An 8894-nucleotide genomic window follows, 5' to 3' on the forward strand; every position below is an offset into this window, starting at 1 on the left:
GTGTTAATGATTCTGTTGACTCCTAATATTGTTTTCTCTAGAGTTCAGGATATTATCCCAACCACCAAGAAGTAGTAAACTGTCTCCTTTTACTCCGAGGAAGCAAAACACAAGTCCTGTGGTTGAGAATGTTGCTAATGAATATCTTAAGTTTCCATGTCATTGCATTGTTCCATGAGCAGACCAAGTAGTATCAATTCACAGCAGAAAGAGCTTTTCATACGAGAAAGTGAAGTTGTATTCTTCCTCCATCATGGAACAATTTTAGTGAATCTTCATGTGAAGAAGGGCCCATACCCTAACTGGAACTAGGAAGCTACTTAAAGCACCTAGGTAGGAATTCAGTCATTGAATATTGTGGGTTCTTGGAATCAAAAGATGAGACATGAGGTTAGGTATCGTGGATAAATCTCTTGAAGGGGGGAATTATCGGTGGTCCGATATAGAGTAGGTTATGGAGGATTGTGTATTAATGTTATCTCCTTAGTATACAAACCATTGTATTGTACGAATATTCACTCATGTAAGAGCAAAATGAGATTGCATTTCAATTGTAAATCTATGCTTCAATACAGACCTAAATTACAACCTTTGTTTCTTCCATAGGAGATTACATCTTCATTTTATCATCATCAATTGCATTTCTGCTTCATGTTAACTGCCCAATTCAGACTTTGAGTGTTTTGTTACGAGGATGTTCACGCATAAATCTATAGCACATAGTTTTATAAGAGTAAAGACTCTACTCGCCCCACTCTTAAAAGCACGAACTTCTTGTAGTCAATACATCTCTTAGTCTTTTCATCTCATCATGACTTCAAAAACAGTTATGTTTGTTTTTCACTCTCTTTCTCAAAACCTTCATCCATACATTAAGCCTTTAGCTCAAATACGGAAGTTTTATGTTAAGTGTTTGAGCCCTTCTTGTACATGTGTACAATTGGTCTCTCAAATGCGTTGTGATTCATAATTACTTGTATTGCTTTATATTTACATAAGTGATTAAATAATTGTGGTAGCATAGATTAAGCCTCTTTCGTAAGTGTGTATTTGATTGTTTGTTAAAGTGAGGTTAAGAACAATAGTTAATTTGCTCTATTGCTTGCTTTAGAGTGGTTTGTCAACAATATGGTGTACTTTGTCAACTTGAGGTCCATAGCAATGAGTCAGTGAAGCATTTTCCTAAACCCTAAACCAAACCGCAACTTGAAGAAGGTTAATGTAGTGTAAAAGCGGCATGATTGAAAATGTGGCTTCCTCATAGTCCAAGTAGATTTAAGTTAAAAGAGATCTGACACATAGACATGCAACGAGAGGATATCTTCATCAAACTATTGTTGGGGAATTAGTGAGGGGGATGGACAAGCTACCTGAAGGAAAGTTCTCATTTGAGGTGGCTCAATTGTCCAACTAAGGTTGATGAAAAAACCCTAAACCAAACCACAACTTGAAGAAGGTTAATGTAGTGTAAAAGCGGCATGATTGAAAATGTGGCTTCCTCATAGTCCAAGTAGATTTAAGTTAAAAGAGATCTGACACATAGACATGCAACAAGAGGATATCTTCATCAAACTATTGTTGGATGGACAAGCTACCTGAAGGAAAGTTCTCATTTGAGGTGGCTCAATTGTCCAACTAAGGTTGATGAAAAAACCCTAAACCAAACCACAACTTGAAGAAGGTTAATGTAGTGTAAAAGCGGCATGATTGAAAATGTGGCTTCGTCATAGTCCAAGTAGATTTAAGTTAAAAGAGATCTGACACATAGACATGCAACGAGAGGATATCTTCATCAAACTAATGTTGGGGAATTAGTGAGGGGGATGGACAAGCTACCTGAAGGAAAGTTCTCATTTGAGGTGGCTCAATTGTCCAACTAAGGTTGATGAAAAAACCCTAAACCAAACCACAACTTGAAGAAGGTTAATGTAGTGTAAAAGCGGCATGATTGAAAATGTGGCTTCGTCATAGTCCAAGTAGATTTAAGTTAAAAGAGATCTGACACATAGACATGCAACGAGAGGATATCTTCATCAAACTAATGTTGGGGAATTAGTGAGGGGGATGGACAAGCTACCTGAAGGAAAGTTCTCATTTGAGGTGGCTCAATTGTCCAACTAAGGTTGACGAAAAAACACAGAAAGGGAGTGTCACTTAAAGATGATAGACAACCAACACTCAATTCTAGACAACTCCCATATAATGACATCATTTAAAGGTGAGAGTAAACCCTAGAAGAGAAACATCTTGACCATCTCGAAAAGAGACCTCCAACCATGTATATGATTTTTTACCACAAGGTACTACTCAAACACAACTATTCATGCATAGGACATGAGGACCATAACCTGCAAGCCTAGGCATAACAACATTATGATAAGCTATGATTCATTAGAAACTATGATGGCCCCAGATCAGCATCAAAATGCACCACTAAAACAATGATTTCTAATGACTAAGGAAAATTGACTCACACAAGCAAGATAGTTCCTAGATATCTTGAGGAAGGGTCTATTGAGCTTATGAATTAATCTCTAATGTAACCAAAGCATCAATTTTTGGGTTGACCCTTAATGAACAAGTTGGGGATTGGTTCCATGCCCTTCTTTAAGAAGTTCATAATGATTTTGCTTTAGTAAAGGACTTGCCCAAATGAATTGCGCGATAATGGGGCCAAATGTAACCTTGTTGATCACCTTTTCTTTGTAAGACAAGAACCAATGAGTAATTACATCATTTGGACAAGCACGGCCAAAATTATGTGAGACCTAATCTCGATAAATAGGTTCATACGGGAGTTGTACAACTAGACATTATGCAAATTCCTAGTCACAACAAAATGTAGATCTTTCATAAGTTTTGACGAGGCTATGTGCATGGGAATAACTTGTCCCAAACTCCACACTCCCACTATCTAACTAGTCGTGCTTGGAGCACACTTTAGTATGTGGTACATACAAATCTTTGTTGTCTCAGATACAGAGGCTAGCATACCAATCATGAATGCTCACAACTCAAAAAAATGCACATGTATTATAACCAATGTATGGCACTTGTCATGCATCACCCAAATAATTGTTAGAAAACTCCAACTAGGCACTTCCTCAAGCTCAATGCAATCATCATTTGAGCTCCCCTTTTTTTTTTTTTTAAGAATTACCATCAATGTGCAATTTTGAACACATTATACATCTCATAAAAGGAGCTGCTCTTATGAATATTCTACCTTATCAAGTTAGTCAATTTGAAGGGAATGTGTTTTCATCGCAACTTAAGGATGGGTTACATTCATCATAATATATCTCCCTGGGGCTAGCCATTTTGTCTTAAGTCAAGAAAAAGGAACATGTGAATATGAATTGATTATTGTCATCTATCCAAATTTTGTATCCATTGCCACATGTTGATGATATGTTATGCTCAACTTTTTACAAAACTCTATCTACAAATTGGCTACCATCAAATAATATTTGAAGAGGACATTCCTAAAACCGAATTTCGTACATGTTATATCCATTATGAATTTTTAGTAATGTCGTTTGGGTTGGCTAGTATCCTTATCACTTTTCAACAAGAAATTAATGATGGTTTTCAAGATTAACTTGGTCATTTTTTGTTGTGTTCTTGAATAATATTCTCATGTATAGCAAAACTTTAGATGAACATTACACTTATGTTTGTTTTGTCCACTAAACATGCTGAGACAAACATTCTTATCCCAAAATGTCAAAATGTGACTTTTTCAGAAGATAATTTGCCTACTTAAGACGTTTAATAACAAGACTAGGGTATTCTCAAATACAGAAAATAAAACATGGGCCTATTCCTTGTAATGCTTGAGAACTTCATTTATTCCTTGGTTTTTGCCAGTTTTCTATAAACATCTCTTCATAAAAGCATGCCCTTCACTACGTCATTTTACAAAAAAATTAAAACTTCAAAAGCGTAATCAAAATTGCCACTTAGAAGAATGCTTTACCATTCTTAGGTAACATGTGACATTACTTCTACACTTACCTTGCACAACCCTTGGATATGTTTCGAGATTGAAAATGACATTAAACCAAGAAGGAAAACGCATTATTGCTTTTTAGAGCGAGAAACATAAATCTACTCAATGTCCACATTCAAGAAAATTAACCTTTTGCTGTCATTTGTGCACTTGAAACTTGGAGACATTATTTGTGGTTGCCATAAACCATCAAACTTTAAAATAATTCTGCAATCAACATGAGATAATAGTAGTCGTAAAATTAGATGGACATGTCTCATAAAAAATGTTGAATTTTCCATTTGTTTTCGCAAAAGTTTAAAGGACACAATTGTTGATGATCTTCATTGTATTCATGAAGTTGCGTGAAGTCACCCTTCCACATTTCTAACGGTTTGCTCTTTTGTGGTGGGAAAATTTGTGTTCCCAATCCACCTTAGGTCAAAAAGAAAATTTGTTTTAATTGTCATGATACACCCTTAACTAGGTTTTTGGGTAACCAAACTAAGTAGTAAGTATATTGTATTCTCCTGTTGTATTTTCATTTTACTTATTGCACCAAGTATGTTGATTAAGTGCCGTTATGATTGAATATAATTATCTTTTAAATTAGTTTAGTACAATACAAAGGTTGATAAGTAATTCTCCTCCAGCGACAATGTCCACTATTTTCCTCTTAATGACAAATCTCAAGAGGTGTTGGAATTGGTCAGCCCAATAACCCTTTGGATTCTATGGAAACAACGATGTAGGCGAGTCTTCTCCAACCAAACCACCCATCCAACAAGGTTACTGCAAGAGATATGGAGTGAAATTGTAGCCACTCTGAAAAGCCAATATGATGGCCTTAAAGGTGGCTCTGAGGGAGTTGAAAGACAACGCATAGCCTTCATCCAACAATGGTCGTCCTCTCCCTTTCTTGAGTCAGTGGGCTTCCACATTAGATGGAACTATCGCGTCCCTTTAGGGATTTGTACATAATCGCCTCATTTGTAAAATTTTATAACTAATGGAAGGAGTTTTTTTTTTGGAAAAAAGAAAAAGAAAGAAAAAGTAATTCTTCTAACTAAGGCACACAGGGTCATCATTGTCACTGGCATAATTCGTAATTGTATCATTTCTTAAGAATGGGAAAAATAATATCTTCCATCTGATGGACCGAAAGCAAATGTTGGTGTCTAATATTACTATAACAAAACAGAGTTTAGATCGTATAGGGTACATGCGGGTTTGAAGTATAAAAGACAAAACCAACTCATATATCCTTTAGTTTAATTGTCGATCAACGACCACACATCTCTTTGTCATGCAATTGTGGCAAAATAATTTAAGGCTCTGTAAAGTATTCTCGTTGTTCAAATTGAAAGCCTTAGATTGTTAGGCATATTTACTTTCATTTATATGTTGTAATTTTTGTTTTTACGTTAGAAATCTTGTTAGCAAAACTAAAGCACAACTAGCAAATATCCACCTTTATCGATATTTTCTTTCTAACTCAATGAGATGTAAGCAATGCCATTTCATTTATATTGGCATCGTTTTATTTATAGCATGCCTTCATTTGTTTAATGAAAGGATGTGACTCTCAATTGCCAAATATCATGCGAGCTCGTTGCAAATGGATTTGATGGAAATAATCATATAGAAGTAATTTGTATGGAAAATTCAAACTTCTAACTTTAGATGTTCCACCATTATGGTGTTAGATCATTTTGCTTATTACATATAAAAATATAAGGAAGATTGATTTTGTCAAGTGCAATTGTGTTGAGCTTTAATGGAATCATTTACTCTTACAATAGTCCTGTCAAGGTAATGTCGACAACTTACAAACATTGTCCATCATTTACTCTTTCCCATGGAACATGGCCATGTGTAGAGTGGCCCATAACTTTTCTGGATCGTTACTTTACATTTATATTATTTTGTTTGCTTTCTCTTTTTTGTCCAAGCAAAACGAGGAACTTCGCCATTTTGTCCACAAAGAAACCATCATGATAGGGAAAATATAAGCAGTTTAGGATGAGCTTGTGCTTATGTGGAGCACATTTACTACATGAAGGCTTTCATTTATTCGTCCTTCCAAAATTTACATCATCTATTCTCATATTTAGAGATTGCATGGGTTGTGTTTTAGGTGAAGAAGATAGAACATGCTTTTATGCATTGTGTATACCAAATATTAGTTGTGGAATAATCACAACAAAATTCCCTTGCACATTTACCAAGCATGTTCGTTCTTGCTCTAGGTCATCAAATATTTGTATTCCTTGTGCTTTAAATTTTGCTTGACAAGAGTCGACTTCACAGAACCTATTGTTATGATTTTCTAGATTCTTTAGTAGATTGATTTTTAATGGTGATTTGGACAATAATCGTAGCCTATCGTGAAAAGGTGTTGACTCAAAGCATGTGGTCAAACTAGATGAAGTTTCTTAAGCATATCCATAATATATAGATAGATAGGTAGACAGGGAGCGTGATATTGAATTGTGTAACAAGCCAAATGGTGGGAAAACCATTTGGGAAAACACTTCCTTCCATAGCGAGGCCAAATTTTGGTTTAAACTTTCAACATTCTTCACTATCAATTTGATTCATTTTTTCATGCCATGAAAACATCAACACCCACTCTCCTCAAAAGTAGTTTTTGATATGCCCTTTTGTACATCATTTTGAGCAAAATTGTATTGGTCATGCAAAACTTCAGAATGAACTCCGTTTAGTGCCTTTTCCTAGGGTTGTTATTTTGCATTTGCAACCAACATTGAAGGAGCTCAAGAAAGAATTTATATTCCATGAATATCATACGTGTGATATTAGAAGTGTCTTGAATATGTAATGATGAAAGAAGTCACATGGAGAAGGTAGAAAAATGAAACCCCTCGTTATTGAAGATGTACTAACAAAATTACTAGAAGTGTGTCGTGTTATATATTATTTCTCGTCTTATTTTTAATGCTACATTGATCTTACTTCCATTGTTGAGTTTTGAGTTATGATGGGTTACATGGAATAGAACGTGCATCAATCCTTACAAAGTTCCAATCCATAGCTTCTAGGGCAGTAATAAGTAATAGATAGAAATAAGTGATTTCATAATAATAAAACTAATGTTTCAACGGGGGTGGGTTCTTATAATTGCACATAGTACGTTGATCATGAAAGGAATAGAGTAGATTTTGGAAGAGAATGCAAAAGAATCACTACATTGAACAATTTAAAGAAAAGAACAAGTATTGGATTAGGAAAAGATTTTGGCATTTTCGGTCTAATCAAACTTCAAGATATCTTTGAGATACCCCCCCCCCCCCCCCCATACTAACTCTGGTGCATCCTTTGACACATAACTTGTTTGCATCCTATGAATATAATAGATAGCTTGATAGCAAGCACGATGGTGCTTCCAATGAACATATGTATATCGGTTTGCACAAGGAAGAGTTAGTTCTCTTCGTTACTCACGAGAATGAATACACAATTGATGGGAATGGCTAATATTCTCTCCCCTCCTCATGCGAATACAGAGACGAGGGGAACTAAAATCTTGTAATAACATGACCCAAGGCACACACCATAAAAAACACGAGTATTGCATCTTAAGAACCTAACCATGACACAATCATCTGATGTGGATTGGAGTCACAAGTTACAATACGTGGTACATAGTATAGTGACATGACCAAAGATTATTTAACCAAAGTGTACTCAAAGGGATTACCAAGTTGATCTCCCATAAGTGTACACCATTACTTAAAGATGTTGTGAAAACCACAACATTTGCTTCGACTAATGGTTTGAGTTGAAAGAAAAACAACTGGAAACATTGAAGAACTCCAAGATGTGATAAATAACACAACGACAAAAACAACGAATCTAAGACTCAACAGTAAAAAAAAACCATTTGTAGAAGAAGAGGAGGGTGGAAAGTAAACAAAACAGACGTAAAAAGAATGTGAGCATTGCAAAAAAATTCAATAACTAGATCTTGTTAAACTAGAGAGGACTTGCTCGTTAAATTCCAAGTTTAGTTTGATGCTCAACGATACAATTGATTGGAAAATGCACTTCTAAAATCCATAACACTCATTAGAATCCAAGAGTGATATGAAAAATTGCATAGAATGTAGGATGGGGGAAGTGTCCTCAAATACTTATCGCATGATGAATTTCGTTACTTGTCAATAAGACAAGATACCTACAATATTTTGTTACATTCTTGTAATGTTGCTAGATCCCTGACCTATTCTTGTTGTTTTATGCATGAAATGAAATTTGGGTTGACATTGTTAAAAGAGATCTCCCGACACCATAGAGGACCTCTAGAAAAGATGCCAGAAGAATGGATAAATGAGGTAACATGAAAAACATTATTACCTCACAAGAGTTCATATTTGAACAAACTTGGCAGGATCTTGTTCTTTCTAAATCTACTAATATATATAAAAGCTATTTTCTTTTTTACGAGAGACAGAAGAGAAGACGTTGATAATGAGTATTCTTGATTCTAAGCACTCTACATGACAAAAATAGTTTCTCTTTTTAGAGGTATTCTCGACAAGAAGGCATCTACACTACTTGGAACTTGCTTGTTGGAAGTAGTTTTGGAGGTATTCCAGAATCCAACAAGTTATAAGAAAGTTTTCTACCACAATTGTAAATATGTGTGGTGTTTAATGATAATTTCATGTATAAATTGCATGTATCAAAACGAACCTCAAGATGTTGAGGCATATATGCAAGTTTCACGCAGAACAATAGCATTGAGAAGTGAAGTTCTCAATTGGTTTCCGGGTTTGTCTAATATATGCTGCATTCCCTCAAATCGCTAAGCGAGGCTAGAAATAAAACATTAGTTTGTCTTTCATAATGCTACTACAAAAGCATGCCAAGCAAAACATTC

This window comes from Azolla caroliniana, unplaced genomic scaffold (assembly GCF_043228905.1).
Source record: "Azolla caroliniana isolate FFs.n. ecotype wild unplaced genomic scaffold, voAzoCaro1.0.p SCAF_3, whole genome shotgun sequence".
Classification (NCBI taxonomy): Eukaryota; Viridiplantae; Streptophyta; class Polypodiopsida; order Salviniales; family Salviniaceae; genus Azolla; species Azolla caroliniana.